Source organism: Columba livia, chromosome 5, assembly GCF_036013475.1.
Source record: "Columba livia isolate bColLiv1 breed racing homer chromosome 5, bColLiv1.pat.W.v2, whole genome shotgun sequence".
Taxonomy (NCBI): Eukaryota; Metazoa; Chordata; class Aves; order Columbiformes; family Columbidae; genus Columba; species Columba livia.
In genome coordinates, this window is record NC_088606.1 from 31,181,092 (window position 1) to 31,204,876 (window position 23,785).

The window sequence follows — 23,785 nt, forward strand, 5'->3', positions numbered from 1 at the left end:
TCCTGAATATGTTTCTGTGTAAAACCAAGACAAAAATCTTAACTATTTGATACAAACAATTATTCATAAAATAAATGTTTACATCTCTTGGAGCAGACACTTAATATTCCCTTATTGTTAGGTTTTTATCCCAGTTGTTGCTTATCAGTAACTTAGCTGCAGCTAGAGAATTAATTGTTCTATCATTAGGTCATTTGTATTGCAGTGTAGGATTTATATCTCCATCATGGTTTCTACAGAATTTTGGGTAATAAGGATTTAATTTTTGTTGAAGTTTTAGATAGCGTATTCCTTTTGTGTTTTTTAGTCTAGTGAAATTCAGATCACTGTTGAAAATATTAATCTAAATATTTTTGTGAGTCAAGACAGTGATTTTTTTTTCTCTTCAGAGGAAGGGAAAAAACACTTCCTCTTCCTAACAGTTAGATGGGTATCATTTGGATAGACCAGAGGGAGTGGCAGATCATGATGTCCTACACTTTCAGGGATGATGTGGCAAAATATTAGAAAACTGAATACCTCTTTACACAAACTTTGTTCTGAAGAGGTTTAGTTTCATTTTGAGCAATGCATAAAGACTTAGTGTTCAAAAGTGCAACCAAGTGTAGGAAAGCTAATCTATCAACTCTTAAGGCATTCATTAAGTAAAATATTAATTAAAGTTTTCAAATAATTGAAAGTAATCACTGCTGCATTCCTTAAGGAACCAGGCAAATTATTAAATATCAGCCAAGTATAATATTTGCTCAAAAGCTTAAAGACATTTCATAGCAAAAGAAAATATTTTATCCATATTTTATGTTCTAATAATTTCAAGAACAATAATTACATTCTTGAATGTTGTTTAAAACTAAAAATATTGGCTTACGTGCTTACACAATCTTGTATATATGTGTATTTTCAAATTACAGGAGGAGACGGACCTATTTCTCTAATAATTTCCTTGAAAAATATGAAGGCATACCTTGAATATACTGAGAAAATCCTTACTACTTCACCCTAAAAAGTACTGTTTCCATTATAATGTACAATGTAGCAGAAATCAAATGTAATATATGTTTTTTCATGAACTCAAGACTTATTGTTTCTATTACCTGTAGAACTGACAGTTTTCTCTTTCGTCAGTAACTGTTTTTCAACATACATTTTGCAATGGCTTTGCTTTATTTTCTTTATTAATACTTCAATGAAGAAATTGTTAGGAGCCCACTGAATTATTTTAAAGTCTTCCAAAATATTTTAAAGTGGGTTTTGTATTTCATATTGGTTAGTCCTTGTAGGTACAGATTAATGAGATTTTCATTTGCAGTATTTATTTAGAGACACAATTTCGTATTTCCCCAAAACTTTGATTAAAAATGTGATAGTTTATTTAATTTTTTGGTAGGTGCATATGTAAACACTATTGCCGTCCATCTTTGTGACTAACTAAACTCCTGGTGGTGGAATGTGACTCATTGAATAAATGTCTTAAATGGAAGAAAGCTCAGAGGAGATGGACAAGGATGATGTGCCCATGAAAGTCAGGGAGTAACGCATGGTGTCTCATCACAGCTGTTGCAAAGAAGATGACCTTATTTCATCACAAAAGGGACTGGAGCATGTCCTTAAACGCCTATCAACAGCTGAGTGGATCAACTGGTGGAGTAAATGTTTCTGCCTGAGTTCATTGAAAGAGCATGAATATTTCCCAAAGGCAGTCAGACCAGCATGGAGGGAGTGAATTTGTGATTCAGTGAAAGATAGGGTATGAAAACTAGATAACTAGCAAAATAATTTTGAAGAGAGCGATGGGTTTGAGATGGCTTCAACCCATGTATTTCTTACTGGCCACTGAGGGTACTCAGTGTTGTGAGAGTCAGAGAGTAACACCCTTCCCCAGCATGCAAACATCAGGTATTATTAAAGTCTGAATTCCAGGCTATTTTCTGCATGTTCAACTCATCTTTTTCTTGGGAATAACCTATTAGCAGCATAAACAAAAAAGGCAAATATTAACGCAATCATAAATTTATGCAATCATGCCCCTGAAAAAGCATCCAAAAAGGCATGGATTGCAATAGATACAGTTTATTGAGTATACCAGTGTCAGCAATCAGCTGTTGTAAATATCTGACATCTTTTAAATCTGTCCTACACATAAGTGTATGTGCTTAACATCATATCTGAGGACTTGTAGATCTCATACCCCCAAAATCTTATCTTTATAATGAGGGACTTCTTGGCAGCAACCTTCTAGCACAACTGACAGTGGATTTGCAAGAGGGGATTCTACTAATTGAGACTACTATTTGATCTTTAATTTAGTTAATGAATTCCCTTCAATGTTGTTTTGCAGTTTTCTAGGGCTTTTTGCCACTGAAAATTTTGATATTTTTCAAGCCTGTGTAAGTATACTAGCTGCAAACTTCGTCACATGTATCTAAAGATATGTGATTAAATGCTGAAGGCAAAATTTAGGATAAGTTCAAACACTATGTTCTGATGCGCACAGAAATGCAATATTTTACAATCACAATTGTATAATTTTGTATCAATTTTAGGACAGTTATGACTCATAATTCTAAACATAGTAAAGAAAGTGGTATGATGCAGAGGTATAGATGTTTTCAGAAGAGTTTGTTTATTTTTACTCTCTCCAGGAGTTAGTGTGCATGCATTTCTTCATTATTGGTAACATTAATAATAGTGGTACTGGGCTCATCTCCACAATTTGCCAGCATACAGGTGATATTCTGGAAGTTTCTGAAATTCCAGAAGCACATGTAAAGGATGCATTTCATTCCATAAAGATGGAGAAATAACAGAAATAACATGTCTTTGCCTTTTTAAGAACTCTTTGTTAGTTTTTGGAATTTCTATATTAAAAAAAAAAGAAAAAAAAACTGCTACTGAATGCTCACAGAAAAATAATGCATACATATTGAAAGAGTAATACAAATGCTATTTATCCCATCGGCTCTAGTACAGCTTTTAACAGTACACTCACTATACTTCTACAGTCTCGTCACCTGTGCCACTACCCTGAAGCTTAGAGAAAAAAATTAGACTGGATTCTTGGCTTCAGTTTCAAATTTTCCTTCATTCATTTTACTGTCATTATAAAATATACTGTATATATTTATAGAAATGTTATAGATACGGTTTCTGATAAGTGTAGTTTCCTCAGGCTTCAAATGGGTGATAAAAGTCTTGGAGGTATGGCTGTTCATACGGCCTATCACACACGCTGCAATTGTTTTCCTTCATCCCAAAGACTAAAAGGTTGGTATTCTGGCATAGTGAGAGATTATAATGACTCATATCACAAAAGTGCCAAAAGAATTCTGGGAAGTGTAAATGCTGTCATTGTTGGTATGTCCAAATTTGATTTAAGGATGTTCCTTGTTTATAAGCTTTGGGAACAGTCCACAGCAAACCTATATTTTATGAACACTAAAATTTTCATTTATTTCTTCAGCAATCTAATTAAAATCAAGGAGTCCCACAGGTTTGTAACTTTAAACTGGATAGACTCAAAATACAAAATGAAAAGCTGTGACTAAAAAATGCCTCTGTATATTATCTGTCCATGACAGTATGCAAAAATAATCATAGCATTCTAGTAGCAAGTATATTAAGAATGAAGAAAATTCACCTCTCAGATTTCTTTTATTATCAATGAATGCAGAACATTAAAAGCTTCTCCAAACACAAATTTTTTGATTTACTGAAGGGGCAGAAAGGAAATAAAGTGCTTGGTCTGTGCAACTCATTACCAAATGCTAAATAAAGCCAAGAGTACAGAAGAAATTTAAGTACTTTAAAATTTAATTCTGGATTTTAGGGTTTTTAGAGGTTTTTATGTTGAAATACCAATTGAATTTGGAAAATCATTTGCCATTGGTATAACCATATCTACTTATCATTGCTAATGTATTGGCTTTTAGGATATTAGGAGTAATACACAGCTATGGCACTTCACTATAAAGACTGAGATAACTCTATTTACAGTTATGCTCACGTAGAATTACTCTGAAAGTGTGGGTTGAGGATTGGAGGGAAGGATCCAAGACACTGTCCTAGTGACTCCATCAGGGCTTTCAAATAGGGCTATGCAATTTCACTGAAAAAGGGCAAAGAGTTACTGTAGAATTGTCACTATGTGAATTAATAGTATTTTTAGTATTTTACACATGTAAAAATCTGTACAAAATTCAAGACAGTGAAAAATGAGGCTAATCTTTTTATATTATAGCGCGGTCACCTTCCAGTTCATTTCTTTACAGAAAATAAGCTTGATCCTTTCTCCTTTCTTACTGCTGTTAAACCAAGCTTTAACAGAAAATCCATAGGTTGGTTAATATATCTGTGGAAGTCTCCCGATGTTTTGCTATCCTGGTTCAGTTTTGGAAGACTGATGTCATACTGTGGGGAAACATAGTTTTAAAAAACATCTTTTCATTTATAACTCCTTCACAGGTTGCACTTCCTGGGAGATTATAGCAAGATCTTGCTATAATATTTTACTTCTCTGATATTAGCCAATACAACAGAAGATTATTTGGATTTTTTATTTTTAAATATTATTCAATTAAGTCTCTTTATTGTTGATATTTGGATGTGTAGACTCAAATTCTGTAGTCTGTTCCAGATACTTCAAACCAGTAATGCAGCAAAAAGGGTTGAATCATTATAAGAGCTAAGGAAATGTCCCTGTTAATGTGTCAGCCCACTACGCCCTGAAGCCTCATGACCATCTTCATCCCACTTACTGTTAATCATTCAACTGAACTCAAAAGACAACCCGCAAAAAATAGGGACAAAGAGCAATTTATGCCATGGAAGGATTGAATTATCTCCTTTAATTTGCTAGCTTTCTCAGTTGACTGTATAGGGAGTTAGAATAACTGTGCTTCTCGTATGATGCCTGTAATTATGTGGGAAGAATACCTAAGAGTTATTAATGATGATGGTACTGGAGGGGAGATGGTCTAGTGCAGTTCTGCTCTGCCCAGTCGTAGGACCCTGTGCCTGTCTGGACTTCTCTGTCTACAAGAGGCAACAACTTGCTTTTCTAAATGAGCAAACTACATAACAATTCACCTTTTAAATCAAGAAACGTAAACTATTCTCTGTGTCAGGAAATTAAATATTCTCTTGGGCTCTTTGTTGTTCCTTAAAAAAAAAAAAAAATAGAATGAAGAATTTTGATATTCATTTAAAGTATACATCTTTCTACAGATTACTTAGAAAAGTAACAGGTACTATGTTGATTGCGCTCTGAGGAAGCATTACTGAATTTCATTGATTTATCATCTAAAGGCCAAGAGTGTATGGTGGGATAAACTATAGACATTAATAAACTCCCTGGAAGCTTGATAAGGATATGCTCAAAAGTGAAAGAGAAAACTGTTTAGATAAGGACATACTCTGTGAAACTAGAGTGTGATTATTTGTCTGCTATTCAAAGGCATTATAAAAATTACACACAAGTGGCATTTGGAAGATTGACCAGATTGAAGAAAAAGGTGAGCTTTACTAAAACAATATTTTTGTCTACAGATTTTTTTTTTTTAATTTTAATTTAAATATTATGCATAAGAGAAAAGCAATACAAAATATAGACAAAATTTTCACTTTGCATTTCAGCCTGTTCTGTCACAAGAAAAGAAAATTGGACAAGGACAGAGTTAAATAAAAGGTGCTTTAAAGAACAGTAACAAGGGTTAATAATGGTACAAATAATATACCCAAGTATTTGATCCATTTATTATTTATTTATTATTATCCATGCCAATTATTTATTAATGTTGAATTCAGCTCCAGATTTGCAAGATTCTGTGACTGAATTTCTCAATAATTCATAACAATTTAAGATAAACTGTTCTCAGTGAATCTTAAAAGAGATAGGACTTCTTACTTTGCAAACTTACCTTAGAAATACTGTCTGTATATCTTTGAGTGTGTTTGACAGCATTCTGAACACTGTGTATAGGATGAAGTAAAAATTCACGTTCCTGAACCACATTATTTCATAAGTAAAGGGGTTTGAAGCAAATGCCTCTGTGTAGTTGTGCATCACAGTTCACATAAAAGGCAACAGCTGCACTTCATCATCAGTGCAGTTCCAGATGTTCAGCGACGGCAGAAGTTTTTTTTTCATTACATATCAATGATATAATGCTTCATAATACATGTTTTACAGACAGGAAAAGGGAACATGTTTAATTTGATACATGTTTCAGATGGATAACAGCTGCATGTTTTGGAAGGTCATCCTTAGATATCATTCTGATAGTAATTGCTCTCAAAGGAAACAAGTTTTTCTCCATCATGCATGATATTTTAAATCAAAGCATCTTTCCTAAATCATGACCTAATTTTTTAACTCTGTCTTCATCAGGAAAGAATTTGAGGCTATAAATGACAAACTACAGATGACTCCATACAACAGACAACATGTGGGGTTTTTGTCTGAGTTGTGTCAGAAGTATCTCGGCAACCAATGGCTTTTTAAAAATAATATAAAACTAAGGCTTTGGTCTTCATTTTTTATCACTGTTTATACGGAAGATTAGCTCAGATGGTCACTGATAGACCTGTTTTCTTTCTAGGAGGTCATAATTTGCATCTTTTACCCTTTTGTACAGGAACACAAATAACGTATTTACTAAAAAAAAAAGTGGTCATTAATCTTTGCCTCAAATTCCTCAGTATCACTTACAGATCCCTTCTTTGTTCTCTAGTAGCAAATCCTTTAAACATCTGCTAAAAACTCAAGATAATGCAATGATTTTTCAAGATAAATACTCTATCTTATTTCATTGCTAAAAGAATGACATAATGCAAAACTATAATCATATTTGTTGTTTTATCCTTAGGCAGCTCAGTTATTCAGGAACCTATACTATGTGCAGGAGCCGCCATGAAACACCTCTGTGTCTAAGAGGAAGCAGTAGTACTAGTGTCAAATTCATAAGCTAAGGGTGTCCTTAAGGCATGGTTTGTATGTATATATTTTTAAAAATAGATAGATTCAATAATATAGATTTTAAAAATGAGATTTGGGACACTTAATTCCTTCAGATGTGAAACAGATCAGCTGATTTCAGGCTTAGAACAATAAATCAGAGTTTTACCCAGTTATGGCTGTCATTTAAGCTGCTGTGAAGAAAAAGGTGGTGTTTTGGGGAGCAAAAGAGCATGTTAGTATGGTGAGAGGAGATAACATCACTATCCATAAAACATGTAATATACAATGTTAAAAAAAATGTTTTCTGAATAAATGTGTTCTTTTGCTGGACTGCCTATAGATGTGTGGAAGAGTTTGTACATGAACACATCAAGTTAGAAAATGAGCATATGTTTGGAACATAGAGTCTGTGTTCAGGAATCAACATAGATTGACCTTTGCAAGCTACACTGCATCATTTTATTTTGCCAGCAATTTCAGCTGCTTATACATAGCTTTCATGACTGGGACACATAGAAATGAGAATAAAGAACTGTGAAGTTGGTCATGACCAGATGGAGTGATTTGACAGTGTTTCAGTAGTAATCTACAGGTACACAGCAAGAATAACAACTTTTTAAATTTTTTTTTTAGAAATCATGCATACATCTTAGTCTATCAAGTTCTCTTTCAAAAATAATCTTAATATGTAGATCCAAGAACCTTTGAGGTTCAAGCACCCCATTACCACTGACTGTCTCCATAAAGACTAAGTGTATTTATCTACAATAAGATATTTCCAAAACACTTTTGCAAATGAGATTTGTGTTTCTGTCTTATTCTCAAAGTACCATCAAAAATTATACCTCCTTTCTCAGACACCCATTTACACCTAATTGCATACTGAGAGTTCTAATGATATAGCAAGGTCATATGTAAAGAATATATAATATTGTCAATAATATGGCGGTGAGTTTGCCTAGGAAGGATTACAATTATTTTTGACTCAGAAAAACATTGACATCCTAATATATGTTGCACTTAATGCAAATGATACCACTCTGTTTAACCAGTCCTGATTGTTCAGGATTCATGTAGAAAATGTATCTTTTAAATTTTATCCTGTAGATAAAACTAACCGAAAAAAAAAACAAACAAACAAACAACTGAAAAAAGATGATTGTAAATGCTTTAAAATATTTTGTTGATTAATATTATTCCATTATCCATTTGAGTCCTAATTGTTTCTTCATAGCACATTAGGAGGCAAGGGAGAGATCAAGCAAATACTTATTCCATCTGTAGACTATTTACTAATTACAATTAAGCCATTTTGTATGATACATTCTTGTCTGATTTCATCTGGTCCCATTTGGTTCTGAAAAGTCTTCAGGCAAAAGATATTGATGGCTTCTTCCTAATTACTGATCATGGCCCTTACACCATTTTAGTGCTACTTGACCTTTCAAGCAGCCTTTAATGATGGTAGTGATGAGATCTTGCTATAAATTTTTGCGACATACAGTAGCACTGGTGTTCCTAAGCTTTTCAGTCTGCATCTCCCTCCACTTTACCACTTAACCAGAGTTTGTCAACATGGTCACTTGTGTCTCCTATTTTGCACCTATTTTAATTGAAATTCTATATTTGGAGTAAGTTTTCTTGTAAACTACTGCACCAGATTGTGTCATCTTTTAGTTTTTACCACTATATAGTCACACTAAAAATTTGGTGTTATTGTGAAGCTCTTTGTACTGACAACCTGCCAAAGTTTAAGGCAAGGCAACAATAAGCTGTGGCAGACGCTCTCTGTTACCCCCTTACCTCCCGCCACCCCTTCCTTTAGATCGGAAAGATGATAGGAAGATAAGGAGGAAGGAAGAGAGACTTCAACTTCAAGTTGGAAGGTTTTAAAGGCTTTTACTAATGCTACTAATAAATAGAGAATATATACAAAATATACAAAACCAATCTTGAGTGCTCGATGTGGAGTTGGCATCACTCCAGCAGCAGCGGAGCTGGGTGTGCGGAGCTGGCGGCTCCAGCAGCTGTAGGGCAGGCACCCGGAAGTCATGGGCGGGACTTTACAGCAAACCAGAAACTGGATTTCAGGGATGCAGGGCCTGAGGACTTCCAGATCTCAGGCAGACAGACAAGGTCCTCTCTAGATGCCGGCCATGGTCAAAGAGAGACAGACCCTTGTGATCACCCTCTTATATAGGGGGTATGATGATTATGGAATGGAATACTCAGTTGGTCAGTTTTAGTCACCTGTTCTGTCTGCCCCTCCTCAAACATGACCCTCTCATGACGGAATGTGGGAAATCTTATCAGTCTTTCTTGGCTACCATAGTAATAAATCTAAACATGAGCTTCTTCAGCATTCCGTTGGTCATTTTATCAGCACCGAGTACAGTATCCAAGGAAAAATACGCAGGCAAAAACTCAGAAAAGTACAGCCACCTAGAAGAACTTAGCTAAAAGCAAAAATCACTAAAAGACAACTGACCTTGTTTTTAACAAAACCAACACAACCCTGTAAACAGTTCAGGAAGACTGAGGAAAAAGGCATATTGCCATATTAATTGTAGAAAATTGTGAGCTTCAGAAAAACATGAAGGCTACATATTTGGTTCTGCTTTACTCTATTGAGTAAAACTGAAATGCAATAGAATGGGGATATTTGTTCAGGTGAAATTTACCCATGTGCAGAACACCTCTTCCGCAATTTTGGATTTGTTAGTGGGATGCAAGTCCTATTGTAACAGTAATCTGTCCCTATGTACAGAAGTAAATTTTCTCACAAAAAAGACAGCTCAAATGTTCAGCAAAGGAACATGGAAAAACAAATATCCTGTTTTTCCCACCTTGCAAAAAATAAGCTAATAAGGTGCAATAAACATTTATATGTGCCTGCTTCTCTTCCAAGTATTAAAGATTTATTTGATCCTATTGAGAAGAAGATTTTCATCTCTATGTGTATTTCTACAAACTGAGGATGATTGACAAAGTTGATTTTGAAACAGGTTCTAACAATGGCAGTAATTTAAATGGCACACAAAACAGAAAAAGGAGAAGCTGATGGCCCTCTAGAGAGACTTGAGCACCGAGTATTGAGCAGTGGCATATATTGCCATTTAGGAAGGGAGAGTCCAAAGTAGAGTCCAAACATTTTTCAGCTCTTAATCATGACTGAAGTTTCAAAAACTTGTTTGCCCTGTAATCCTGTTTGTTCATTCAAGAAATATATAATTTTAAGGTTATAATTTTCTGTTTGAATGGAATTGTTAGTTAGTAGGATTTTTCAGAAAACAAAACAAAACAAAACAAACCTCAAACTCCTATTATTGAGAACATCTTTCTTTGAGAGTTTATGCTAGTAAGTCTTTCTTAATGCTTTGACTTATAAGAGGTAAAAGGTGAAATTAGTATAGGTGACACTGTATCATTGCCTAAGAAGATTTTTTTTGTTTGTTTTGTTTTGTTTTGTTTGTTTGTTTGTTTTTTTAAGTCTTTACTGAAAAAAAAGCAACTTATAGAAAATATGAAGACAAAAATCTTTGGAAATCAGTTTGATCATCTTTTAAGTGAAATTATTTTAAACAATGTAAGTCAATTTAAATGCATGCATATTTTTTACTGAGTACCACTGAAGAACACTACAGAGAAAATAATAGGATTGTTTCAGAGGTTAGGTATTTGTTAATTTTTTCAATTGATTAATTGCATGAATTGTGAAAAGAGAACTTTTTGAGGTTACTGATAATTTCTTGCCAGTTATGTATCTCTATTTCAGTTACCACGAATGAGATTACTGATGAAGGTACTTGTATAATGTCTTTTAATGTCAGTGTTTAATGTCAGTGTAATGTCTTTTTATGCCGTAACTTTGTGGTAGTTATTTGGAGCATCACGTTAGACCCAGGATGCTTTTGATCTCTTACATTCACTCATACATTCACAAAAGAAATCAGTCTAAACAAATAACGTGCTTCTGACATGTCTTCAAATACCAGTTTATCAAAGAAGTAATTTTTATGACTACACAGTGGAGTGTAGCACCATCAAACTTTTCAAATTAAATACAAATAATTTAATCAGATAAAGAGAAGAATAACTTTGAACAATAAAAATTGAATACAGTGGGTAGACTGTAGATTATTAAGGAGTTCTATCTAGCCTTTTATTCTTGAGTTTCACTCTTAGCCAAGACATAAACATTACAACAGCAAGTAAGTCTTTATACTTCAAAGACTATCTCCAGGTGTTTTTTGTTTGTTTGTTTTTTTCAGACAAATTAATTTTAATAATAAACACTACATAATGTATTACATATGAATAATCTTTTTCTTAATTTGTTACTATTACAGGAGGACATTAAAACAAATTCTTTCAATGTAGACATTTAATATCCCGTATTAAACTTTCTGTCCTGGAATCTTTGCTATTTAGACCGCCCATTGCTTTGGTCCCTGATATGTCATCGTCTTTGACCTACTATTCCTTCTCAAAAGCCTGAAAAAACATCATCTAGTTGAGAAGTCACCTAATCACAAATTAAAAAAAAAAAAAGAAAAGATGGGAGAACTCTTGGGATGAGATAAAGACATTTTAATAAGCAAAGCAAAAGCTGCATGTGTAAGCAAATCAAAATAAGGAAATAATTTGTTACTTCTCATCAGTAAGCAGATGTTTATCCCCTTTCCTGGAAAGCAGGATACTTGGGAAGACAAACAGTGTAACTACAAACGTCTGCATTCCTCCTTCTTTGCCCAGCTATTATTGCTGAACACAATCTTCTATGGCATGAGATATCCCTTTGATCATTTTGGGTCAGCTGTCCTGTCTGTGTCCCCTTTTCATTTCTTGTGCACACTCGGACTGTTAGCTGGTGAGGCAATGCGAGAAACAGAAAAGGCCTTTACACTGTGTAAACACTGCCAAGCAAAATCAATAATATAGCACTGTGTACCTTGTCTTTCTTATGACATGGCTATGGTAATAAAGACATTGAGCTGTTTTAATGCTCTTGCAACCATAAATTGACAAAACTTGGCAGAAGACAATGAAAGAGAGTGTGTGGAATGCAGAAACAGTTCACTTATGTGGCAGAGCATTCCTGTGGATATTGGAGACAACTGGTCAGAAAACAGAATGGTTTTAAAGCCATTGTCCAGCCTAGTGTTTTTGCTAAGAGCTTTGATTATTCAACTGAGATACATTGACATAATGTTGTCTTTAGGTCCCACTTATCATATTTAAAAGAAGATTGTATTTTCTTATCTTACAAAATGTATGTCATAAGATGTAGTGAATAAAATTTTATACTTATGATAGCAGAGCTGTACACAGGGCAATGTGCCTTGCAGTTACTCTGTCTCATTTATTATGCATTGGTAATAATGCCAGTCTCATTCCTGTGATATTAATAAAAAGAACATGCTGGTATTTTAAACAGAGCCTCTGATTTTTGATGTTATTCAGCTGAATAAGTATTTAAAACTTGCACACAGAAATGTTTGCTATATAGCACAATTACTGAAGTGCATTATCAGCATGAGAGCATTATAAGATCACAGGATTCTGAACTTTAAAGATGAGAAATGTAAAATTCCTCTTGAAGTGAAGTGTTAGCAGATGACTTGTGATGACAATGATGATGATAGATAACTGCAACAAAGACAGGGAGAATTTTTTAGAACTCTGAGCAGCTTTTGCTATGCATAAAGCCTTGAATGTGTTGAATATACTCAGTAAAAAGAGGTGCTTCTGTAGAAGATTTTGCAAGTTGATGATAAAAACATACTGCAAATTTGCAAGAGTCATGAAAAAGTCCTTCCTTAACATGAATAAAAATGATGATAATAAAACATCTTCTAAGTATGTGATGAATACCTTGTGAATGTATGAGATTATCAACATACTTTTAAGAATTACATTTATTATGTCTTATTATTTATGATTTTTTAAAGACAATAAACTTGACATAATTTGCCATTAGTTATTATGGTTTTTAATGAAAAGTTAGAAACAGAAGTGTACTACAGGGTTTTAATTTCATTAGTATTGTATATCCTTACAATATATTTTATATTAAATAGATTATATTTATGTATTATGCAACCTATCTATTATTGGAGTGGAAATCAAATATTGTATTTTTTCTGTACTGTAGATCCCAAAGCTTATTGTATATAAAACATATTCTATTCCCTAGAATTTTGAATTAATTTCTATGCCAGAAATCTAAACATATATTAGTTTGAAACCACCTATAATAAACTGCATTATAATGAATAAATTACAACAGCTGAGCTCTTTCCTCTTGTTTCATTTGATCTTCAAGAATTATTCTGCAGTCCTCCCCCATTTTGGCAGACCAATATAAGGTAACACAGTCTGAACAACAGGGTGTTTTGAGGTTAACCTCTACTCTGGATTAATAGCCAAACTGACCCACTGAAATTCTTTAGCAATCTATCAGAATCTTTGTCAATAATCACTTTATTAGCACAGTTTATTTCCTATCTCTCAACTAGTTCTAAATTCAGAGTGAGGCTTTTTTATTCCCTTAGGCTTATGGAACTACTTTTCCTTGTTTATGTAACTCCTGCTTGGGTCAGTCATTCAGCTCAGCTTCAGCTCCATGTGTTGTTAACGTAATTTTTGACCAAACCTCTTAATGTAAATTCATTCTACTCATGGCCACTCAAGCGGAATATCAAAAGGAAATTAATCTTATTTCATATGTATTGGTATCAATTTATTACTAAACTTAAAAGAAAAAAGTTCTATGCTCATCTTTAGGGATTGCTGACTTGATTAATAAGATTGATTAATAGTTTGCCACTAGTGTCTCTTTCTTCCCTAAATCCAAGAACTGAAAAGGCAATATACATAAACAATAACATGGCATAATCCTTCTGATCAAAATGTAAGGAATATGCCCTCAATGTACTTTGTGCTACTGGTTCTGCAAGGGTGATCTCCAAGGTGAAGCTTCCAGAGAAAGTTAGATTTCTAGACCTCCTTGATCACTGTACCAGTTGCAGAAGGACTAAAAGGAAGTTTCCTTCAGTTATCTCAGTCAGTTATTACATTATCAAAGACAAAATGTGTGTCTTGTTCTCACTTTTCCACCTACAAATATTGACTTTGTTGTTTTCCTTAATCCAAAACTAAAAGAATTTTGGAACAGAATGTACAACATTTAGTTCCTTCTTGGACTGAAAATGTAATTCAGAAAAGCTGCTCTAGTTGACATTTTTGTTGAAAATTTTATTAGAGAGATCCAAGAAGCAAGCAGCACAAACAGAAATCTCATGAGCAATCTCTTCAGTTCAGAGCTAAGATACACTAAAAGGCATAAAACAGAGCTGAATAGCTAGTCCAGAGCTGAGATAAGCAGATCTAAGATACCAGCAGTCTGACAATTCTCTCTGCAGTGCATATATTCCATCAGTCTGGCAGCACTGAATTCATTTAAGGAGGGACTCGTGATGTGTGCCTGATTTGTGTAGCATGCATATGTAATTTGTTTGCTCTTGGCTAACAACATTTTTTTTCATTTTTTTTGTTTTCATTCTTTCCATGTTATATCAGTCTTTCTTAAAACAGATGAATCTCAAAAATAAACAGAAAATACTGTCAGCTTTCAGGCTACCTTTCCATCCTGAACTTAACAGGCAAATGTATGGAACTTGTAAGCACAGTAGTCAAAGCTGCTTTGCAATCTGTTGTTTGGCAGTTTGCAGTTAGGGGGTGGAAAGATTAAAATGTTTTAAGAGATGCAATTTTCCTATTGCAGCTCTTAGCACTTCAGCTATGATTTCTTCTTCACAGAAAGGAGTGGGAGAAGAAAGTCAGGAGTAGAGCTTTTGAGGTGGCCAAATGATCTTAACACTTCTTTCAAATTTTGGCAGCTTTCTTGCCCTGATTTTTCCAGACAGACCTCTCAGCCCAATCCAAAGTTCTTGAGTCTAAAATATGAAAGGATCTTTTGGCAGGAATCATAGCAAAATTGTCGTCTTAGTTACAAAGGAATTATCCATCAGGTCTTGTCTCTGTGGAAATTTCACAGCACCTCTCTCTTACAACCTTAATTCTACGAGTACTAGGATATTGGATAATGGCATGAAAACAACCTAAAGCAGATCTCTGTATTTAAAATGTGAAAAAATGTTAAGACTGAAGTTGTATTTGGGTATATTCTGTATTGAAAACTATTACAGTTTTGTTCAGGGCACAGAAATCAAAAAAGAATTGTCAAAAGACAGCTCTCCAGGTGGTCTTGTTAGGTCTTGCAGATTTCATCTCCAGAATGCCAGCTATTGGGTGGACTGACATGAGTGGATTTAGTGCAATCAACTGAAGGCAGAGTGGGGGCAAAGGGGACTCTGATCTGTGGTGCCAGCAACTGGAAAGAACGGGTGGTCTCAGTGGCAGCTACTGGAATGGGTGGTGATCTCTGCTGCCAGTTTTGGGGAAGGCGGGGGGGGGAATGGTGTGTGTCCTGAAAAACAGCTGCTGGGGGGACAGGTGTGAGTAAGGCAAGTGAGGGACTCAATGTCAGTGTCCAGAGAGGAACCACACATCACAGTCCCTGTGTCTACCGCCTGCTGCTGGAGGTGGGCAAGTATTCGTATTTGCCACAAAATGGTGTGTGATGAAGTTTACATGACTCATTCTCTAGTAAGTTTCATGCTGGACTAGCCAGGGAGTAGGTGGTCTTTGATCAAGCAATGAGTATCAGGGCAGAGGGTGTGTGCTGGTATTGCAGGAAAACCTGAGTATGAGGTGCCTATGAGACAAGTGTGTGTACCTCTACATGCTGTTGAGCATCAGGCTGAACTTGCAGAATAGGAGACCTGGGAAGTGGTTTATATGGGATGCAGGTAGTGCTATTGGATGGATGGAGGGATCATGGTGTGCCAGTACTCAGGGTGATCCATGAACGTGCATGTTCTTGTGAATCTTATGAATCTGGAGCACAGTGCATGTGTGCTTTCACTCATGAAGTTCAGTCTCTACCAGAAAAAGAGGAGGAAAGTGACTTGGTTTTCTGTACTTACGTTTTAAACAAATGTCATATACAGGTGCTGTTGAATGCAGTACCTTGTCTGTGGTAGTCCATGCACCTGACTATGCATGTATGTGGGACATATGCTGAGCTTCACTACTGGGTAAACCTGAAAAAAAAATAGGAGTTATGTCCCTCACAGAGAGACACCTCATGGTTCCTGGTGTCCTGGGCTGGGCTCCAGCAGCAGGGCAGGAAGAATTCCTGGGCATGGAGTTGCTGGAAGTAGTGACTGCTGTTAACATCCCTTAAAATCTGTGTTGCATTTTGAGTGAATCTGTGGAGTAAATAATAATAGATGATGAGTACTAGAAAAGTTAATCAGTTACAAATTTTAACCATACAGACACTAAAACAGGTAGTGCTTCCCTTGTTGCATAACAACAAATATCAGTAATAATAGCTATAGAAAAAAAGACTGAAAACCTGGAAATAATATTAATTAATACTTTTCAAAAACATCTTTCATTCCAAAATAGTATAAATACTAGAATTTTTATTTGAAGTATAAAATCCAGCAGACTAATCGGATGTGTTCAGTCCATATAGTTGTCCAGAAGAAAGCTAGTTGGGACATGAGGCCTTACAGAATAAGATTTATTGTTTTAATTTTTGCAGTGGGGAAAACTACCTTAAAATTAAATATATATCTATAAAAGCTTATTTTTATTCCAAAGTGAACCTTTGGCCCAAGAAAATGTAAGGTACAACAATATATAGAGAATTATAAAAAGTTTCTAACACACTGTCCTGTTTTGGCCTTATTTTTAGTCTCCTGTGATGTCTGCCTCTGTGGAACTACTGAGTTTTGATTACCAGAGTCTTGGTCATGATTGAGACTATGTATCAGGATGTTGTTTATTGGTCTCACTATACACTAACTCAATGAGTACGAGCAACCACTTACAATTTTTCTTCAAAGTTTCAACCTCAAGGTAACGACACACACAGGGACAGTCCGAAGTCAGTCTTTGGTAAACAGGAAACCCTAGAGAATGGATGTGGCTGTAGTTGGCAATGAATCTACTGGAAATCTCACATGGTATAAAACAGAGGTGAAGTAAAATCATTGAGGCATATTTTGAAGGATCATGAAGCTTTTTTTTACTTTTTTGTTTTTTTTTGCCAGTTGGGTGTGCAAAATCCTGTTTCACAGTAGAACAGGACCTAAGATGTGAAACATAAGAAATTAAGTTTTTGGTTTTTTTTTTTTAATCTGTTATCACAGATAAGCATGTATAATGTGGCTTCACTAAAGTAGTGAGCATTAGAGATTTTCTCTGACATTCAATTAGTAAGTGAATTTTACAAGGCTATCTCCCTAATTATAAATGCCAACAAATAGAGGCTGAAAAAAAATACAATTTGCAGTTATAAAGTTCTGTCTTATTGTTCTCTTCAGTGATAAAATTGTCCAGATTACTTATTAGCAACAAAACTGTTTAAATTTCTGCACTTGAATTTGGGCATATAATTTATTCAAGAATTTAGCCAAATATGATTTATTCCTTCACATTTTAATCACCAATTTCTTCTGTGGCTGTTATAATAGCTAATAATTTCAGCCTCTGTGTCTCCTGTGATACTAACATTTTTCAGAAGACACTAAAAACATTGATGTGAGAGTTTAAAATAGTAAATTACTTGCAAAGTAATAGTAAATTACTTGAAAAGAAGTAATCTGCCTTCCATATAATTAAAACCTCTGAACTCAGCAGCTACAAACAATAAGTAGATATCTGCAAACTACTTCAATTAGACCTTAGGGTACTTGATACTAGCCTGATCCGGTCTGATCTATACTAAAACAAACGTTCCATTTTCTTATAAATATTTTTGTAAGAGCTTCACTAATTGTTTAATGAAGTCCCTTGGACTCCTCTTTCATTGCATCAGTATCTCCCAGAATAAGCACATTTTCTATGGAAAAGAGAGTTGAGGTTACAGAAATAGTCCTATATGGGAATTCATATGCTATTTCACCCATTTCTGTGGAATTCAGCCAAACTTACTTACATATAAACATTTCAGAAACACACAAATATTTTCCCTATTCTGTTCCTCAGCAAATTCCTTTTTTGTTCCAACTGGCCAGAGGGCACTCTGCCCATGAAGTATACAAAGCAACATTTATTTCAGAAAAAGAGAGGAAGAAAAAGGGAAAAGAAAGCTTAAAAATATTTTATCTTTATTCCAGTTTCACTAGCCACTTCATTCTGACCATTCTGCTGGGGCGTTGCATGTTCACTTTGCTACAATACAGGAAAGAAAATACATTTGTGCTTGGCTGAAGTTGCAGTTAACAGTACATTGGCCAATGATGCTTATTTTTCTCTGTTTCTTTCATATCCATACTTTATATGAACACTAAATAAACAATTTGGGTGTTCCATTTTGATAATTTAAACCTTATTTTCTGAAATTCTTCTCTTTAAATAACATCTCACATCTTCAGAGCTGTCCAGTTCAGTTGTCACAGTGAACTGGCAACATTTCTGACACTTCTCTCTCACTTTAAGTTTCTAAAAAAATGGAAGAAACAAAATTCTTAGCCACAAGAACAAACTAGTGTTACAGCAGCAGTACTCTCTGTGGGACTTAACTGAAACAAACAACACAAATAAACAAAACCAAAACCAAACAAAAATCAATGATAACTTGGCAAATGAAAATTGAGACATTTCAAAGTTTTTTTTTTTTTTTTTTTTTTTAAAAAACCCCGAAACTTTTAAGAACACGTATGGGACAGTTTCCAGAAAAACAGAAAAATCATATCTTGATAGATAGGTAACATACCTGCTTAAAGTTTTCTCCTTTTTTGAAACATAAGTATTTTTCAGCTTCTTATGAAAAAGTTGCCAGAATTTTTAATATTGGCAAAACAAATATTTCCTTCATTCCCAAAAATAAAATTAATAGCTTCAAGAAATATTTATTCAAAAAATGTTTCATCCAGAGACTAACACTGGGTAGGGGTAGGCAGCATTGTAAATGGTTGACAAGCAATGCCTTGTAATGGAAACAATTTGCCAGCTTTGCTGACAGTTGTGACCTTTAGATATCCAAACTTTTTAAGAAAATTCTGACGTTGATTTTTTTTTTCCTTTGTTTTGTTTTGTTTTAATAGTTTTGTTTAGCTTGGTCTGGGCTTTTTGGTGGAAGGGCAGAGGGGGTCAGCTTTCTCTCAGTTATCAAGTTGGTATACCTCCCTGCCTGTTGTACTCCTTCAAATTCAAGGTAAACTAGAAGAAGACCAGCCAACTGTGTCATCAAAACTCTTTGTAATAGTCTCATATACACCGTTACCATACATACTATTTTCTTGTAGCTGTCTTCTCTCTTTTAAGTATTTCACATTTTGCTTCCCATTACAAATGCATTTAACTTCTGGATGTAGAATGTATTTTGCTTAATTCAGAAATCTGTGGGTGTTAAATGCCACCATGAGTAATCAGTATAAATGGGAACAAGATCACACCCTACTAAGTAGTTCACATAAAGATACAAGATAGAAGGAATAACTGGAACAGTCCTTTCCTGAGATTCATTGCATAAAGAAACAAATGAAGTTGCTCTAAATCACCTCAAATTCTGAACGACATTACCAATTAACCCACAAGTTACTGTTAAAACCACGATATGATATTGAGACAGTAGCTTATATCTGCTCTATAAGACAATATTACACATAACTTTTCACTATGCTCTAGGAATAATGAGCACAACTCTTGACATTAAAAGACTGACCAGAAACAGAAAAATATCAGGCATTATAAAATTCTGTAATAAATGTTACTCAAGCATGGAAAATATAAGTGATTCTTTTGGTATTCCACTATATCTCCTTCTGTGAAGAAAATAGAAAACCTGAAGAAGATTATCTGTTGCCCCAGGCAGCTCTGCACCACTAATTTCTTTTTTTTTCCTTCCTACTGGAGAATTGAAAGAGGATAAAAAGCTTAAAATGAAGTAACAAAAACATTGTCAGGAAACTACAACTGGACAATGGTGATGATGATTACTATTACTATATTTTGTTTTCAACCGTAAAGATTCTTCGACCAATTGCTGTTTGAAACCTGTTTAAAAAGTCAAATAAATTAAATGAACAGTGCCTCTTCAGTAACTGCTACACAGAGTTCACTTTTATGATTATTAATTTGGTTTAGGCAAAATGAATCTTTCTATGTAATTAACATTTTCAAGCTATTATATAGAACTGTATCTATATTTTCTGAATGATTCTGAGTTTAATTATTTGACCTTTCTCACTGTTTGATCATTCTTTTCTCAATCAATTTCACACCAGTTGACCAATATAAAAGAAAGACTGGACTGCAATGCCCGTACTGCACATCATTATATCTCCAGAAACTGAACAGACACAGATCAAGACAAAAATTTTATGATCTCTGTGCATCTTTTCTCAGCAGAGATGTATTTTAGAAAGAAGACTTAATCCCAGAAAAAAACAAAACCTCTAATACAAGTCACAGAAGAAACAATGGAAACACAGGTATATAGAAATTAGTGCTGTAGTAAGTAAAAACGAAGATTTCTTCAGGACAATCAAGAAAAATCAAAATATCATGAACTGTAAAAATCAAAACATTTTCATTTTAACCAAAACTTTCTGAATGAAATTTTTGACAGGAATGGAATGGATGTTATGGAATGGAAACTTTTTTGCAAAAGTTGTTTATTTGATATGAAAGCAAAAACTGAAACATATGCATTTTCTGCAAGATTTTTTTTTTAAATATCAATCATATTAAAAATGTATACATGATGGAAGATTTCATCTCTATACGTGAAGATATTGTCTTACATAACTGAAAAAATTATGTGTGTATATATCTTTGCAGACGGTGGGCCTGAAATTAACCAGTTTTTAGTTAAAATCCTTTTGACTTGTAGGGTGTTCCCATAAAAGATATTTTAACATTCCTTAAGTGTTATGCAATTTCCAATATTTGCTGGTTACCTTGGTTGCAGCCAGTAACAGATGTTTCAAAACATAAGCCAGGTCATGAGCTACAGAGCTGAATAAACAGCTTAAAAAAATATATATTAAATACTATCATAGTTTATTATGCTATCTCAGTTGCAAAATTTCCACTGGCTTGGCTTGTCCTTTCTCTGATGTTTTAAACAGAGCCAGAAACTTTGTCTGAGTCAGGCAAGCCCCAGTTTACATTATTCTGCCAAGTTTCAGATGTCATTTATTGTTTGTCATTAAATTCTAAACAGACTTTTCATTTACTGAAAATGTAGAGGAGAGAAAGTATGGTCCAAAACATTTGTTTTAGAACAAGGGGTTCTGCTAAATTTTGGAATTTCTAGTAACCTGAGATGTCTAAAGGAGAGGGACAAACTGAATTTCCCAAGTGGATTTTGCTCTCAAATGCGCATACTTTTTTTTTTTTTTTTTTTTTTTTTAATAAAAATAACCAACTGTCACTTATGTACTGTATCTTGAGTCATTCTTTCTTGGTTCATTCCCTTAGTCACCCTTTTCCCTGGCTTGCATACATCTAGTTGTAAGTGTAATGGAAGCTTGAGGATATTTGCCTAACATAAGAAATATCTCAAGAAGGAATATTCTGCTTTTGCAGGCACCTTTTCAGTTCACAGAAAAGCTGATATTGCTTCAAGAGTGTTTCTATTGGAAAAGTGGAAAAAAGGTGCAGTGACGTTTTAAAGGTACTATATGTTCATACAGTGTTTTTCACCAAATTATTTTCATATTAAACCTGCTTTGAGAATTATATGGGGTAAAGGACAAAAGCAATAGGCAACTATTTTATATCTTTTTCAGTTACATGTGTCTAAATTTGCCAGAGAGTAGTGTTGTTGAAGATGACCTAGAGGTCAAAACATTTAGAGTGTTTCCCTCCTAATTCCCCTTTTGATTATTATATTTCCATTGATCTTGTTGAAATTTGGAGGAGAACTGTGGATACTGCAGGTCTGCAGACTTTTGTATAGAACCTGGCACTTTATAAAAGATACTCTTTGAATCCAGTTAAAACAGTTTTATCTGACTGTTCACTGATTGCTCTTCATTGGTCATGATCGGCCTGTGGCAAAGCACCTTTCCTCATGATTGTGAAGATTACTCTCCACCATGCTCCTTCTGACAGTGTGAGCATTGACTTGTACTTCCAAAGGTCAGGCAGCTCCTGCAGTTATTGGGAGTGAGAACACGAACTCCAGCAAGGCTCTCTGAGAATAATTTAACCTTCATATTACAAAACTGAGTGCTCACAGAGTCAGGACTTCAGCCAACTTGAAAGCTAACCTTACTTCTCCACAAACACAAATGTGGACTTCAGTGTTGCCCTAGCAAAAGAAAAAAAGAAATCAAACAACTAAGCAGAAGAAGGATCCAAAAGATATGCATCTAGCAGCCATTTTATTTTACTTTTTAAAGATTGCTAGACTGCATGGAAAGAGTCAGTTTTGGATTTCTTAGCTTTAAAACCAAACAATGGTTCCTTCAGTTTTTAAGAGCCTTGTACAGAAAGATAAACCATTCCATACATTCCTTTTCTCTATTGTTCTGATATCAGATCAAAGAAATTTATTCCCAGTGAAGCACAGTGCCCGACTTAACTCACCTTTGAAAATTCTTTTGTATTTGCTGTCAAGTGGATTCAAGTACAGAGCATAGCTGACGTACTTTAAGGACCGTCAAAATTTGGCTGTCTATTAGTGATCATGTCCTGCGGTACAATACAAGAAGGATGATAGTGTAGAAACAAAACTGCAAAAGAAAATGAAGGCTCACTTTTCATCTTGATGGAGTGTAAAAAATAATATTTTTAATTTTTAATGCAACACATTTGTATTGTGGCAGTAAGCTTATATTACATATAAATGAATATGATTCTTTGATTTGTAGGAGAATAAAGGAGACAATATGATGAAGAATATGTCAGGCAAGTAGTAAAAAGGAAGAAATATATGTAAATCTCAGTTGCCTAGGAAAGGTATTGGTTTCTGAGTCTGGGCATTTATATATATATATATATATATACACATATATATATTTAATGCATTATAACTTTCACAGGTTTAAGTTTGACATCTGGCAGATTTTAGACAGCATAAAAGATCATCCTTAATGGCCTTTCTGCCTCATCAGTGGGGCCATCACTCAAGTAACAAAATGCCAATCAGTTGCTCTTGTTCCTCTTTAGCTTCAAGTTATTGCTGGAGAGGTTTTTGCAGAGATCATGATCTCTCTGCTTGATATGCCATATATTATAACTATAGTTAAAGATCTTCAGGCTTATCTATTATAACCCCTTAGTTTTCTTGACTGACTTTTTTTTAACAGGATAAGACATAGCATGTTAAGTTTCATTCCCTCTTGACCATCCCCACTTCCCCTCAAAGAACAGATCTTATTATATCTGAAAGACAAGGAAAACAACAGCAACAAAAAAAATGTGCTGTTTTATTTGAAATATGAAAATGAAAGATTAACCAACAGAATATTTTAAGGTATTTCATTGTACTGCTACAGATCTGAGGTTTTAAATGAAAATGAAATTTCATGGGCAATTATAGAGTGAAATAAATCACTTCTTATGGAAAAAGAATACAGTGTAAAATCAGAGGAAAAAAAATTGTAAATCATACACAGTGCTTAAATTAAATGAAGGAAAAGCCAAGGGTGTTTCTCTCCTCTGGATCCTACTTAAACCACTCTGTTTCAGATATCATTTATTTTTGGCTTATCAAGTTAATTCTGGTTAATACAATCT

The 23,785-nt window shown here is 34.3% G+C and overlaps 1 long non-coding RNA gene across 1 annotated transcript; it reads right to left on the reverse strand.

Annotated features, from left to right (window-relative positions):
- Positions 1-1,138: 1,138 nt before the first annotated feature.
- Positions 1,139-23,376, reverse strand: LOC135579568 (uncharacterized). Its single transcript, XR_010472925.1, has 3 exons — positions 22,634-23,376; positions 16,921-17,001; positions 1,139-16,290 (listed from the first exon to the last, which is right to left on the reverse strand). It is a non-coding gene; the product is annotated as an uncharacterized LOC135579568 (long non-coding RNA).
- Between the last annotated feature and the right edge of the window lie 409 nt (positions 23,377-23,785).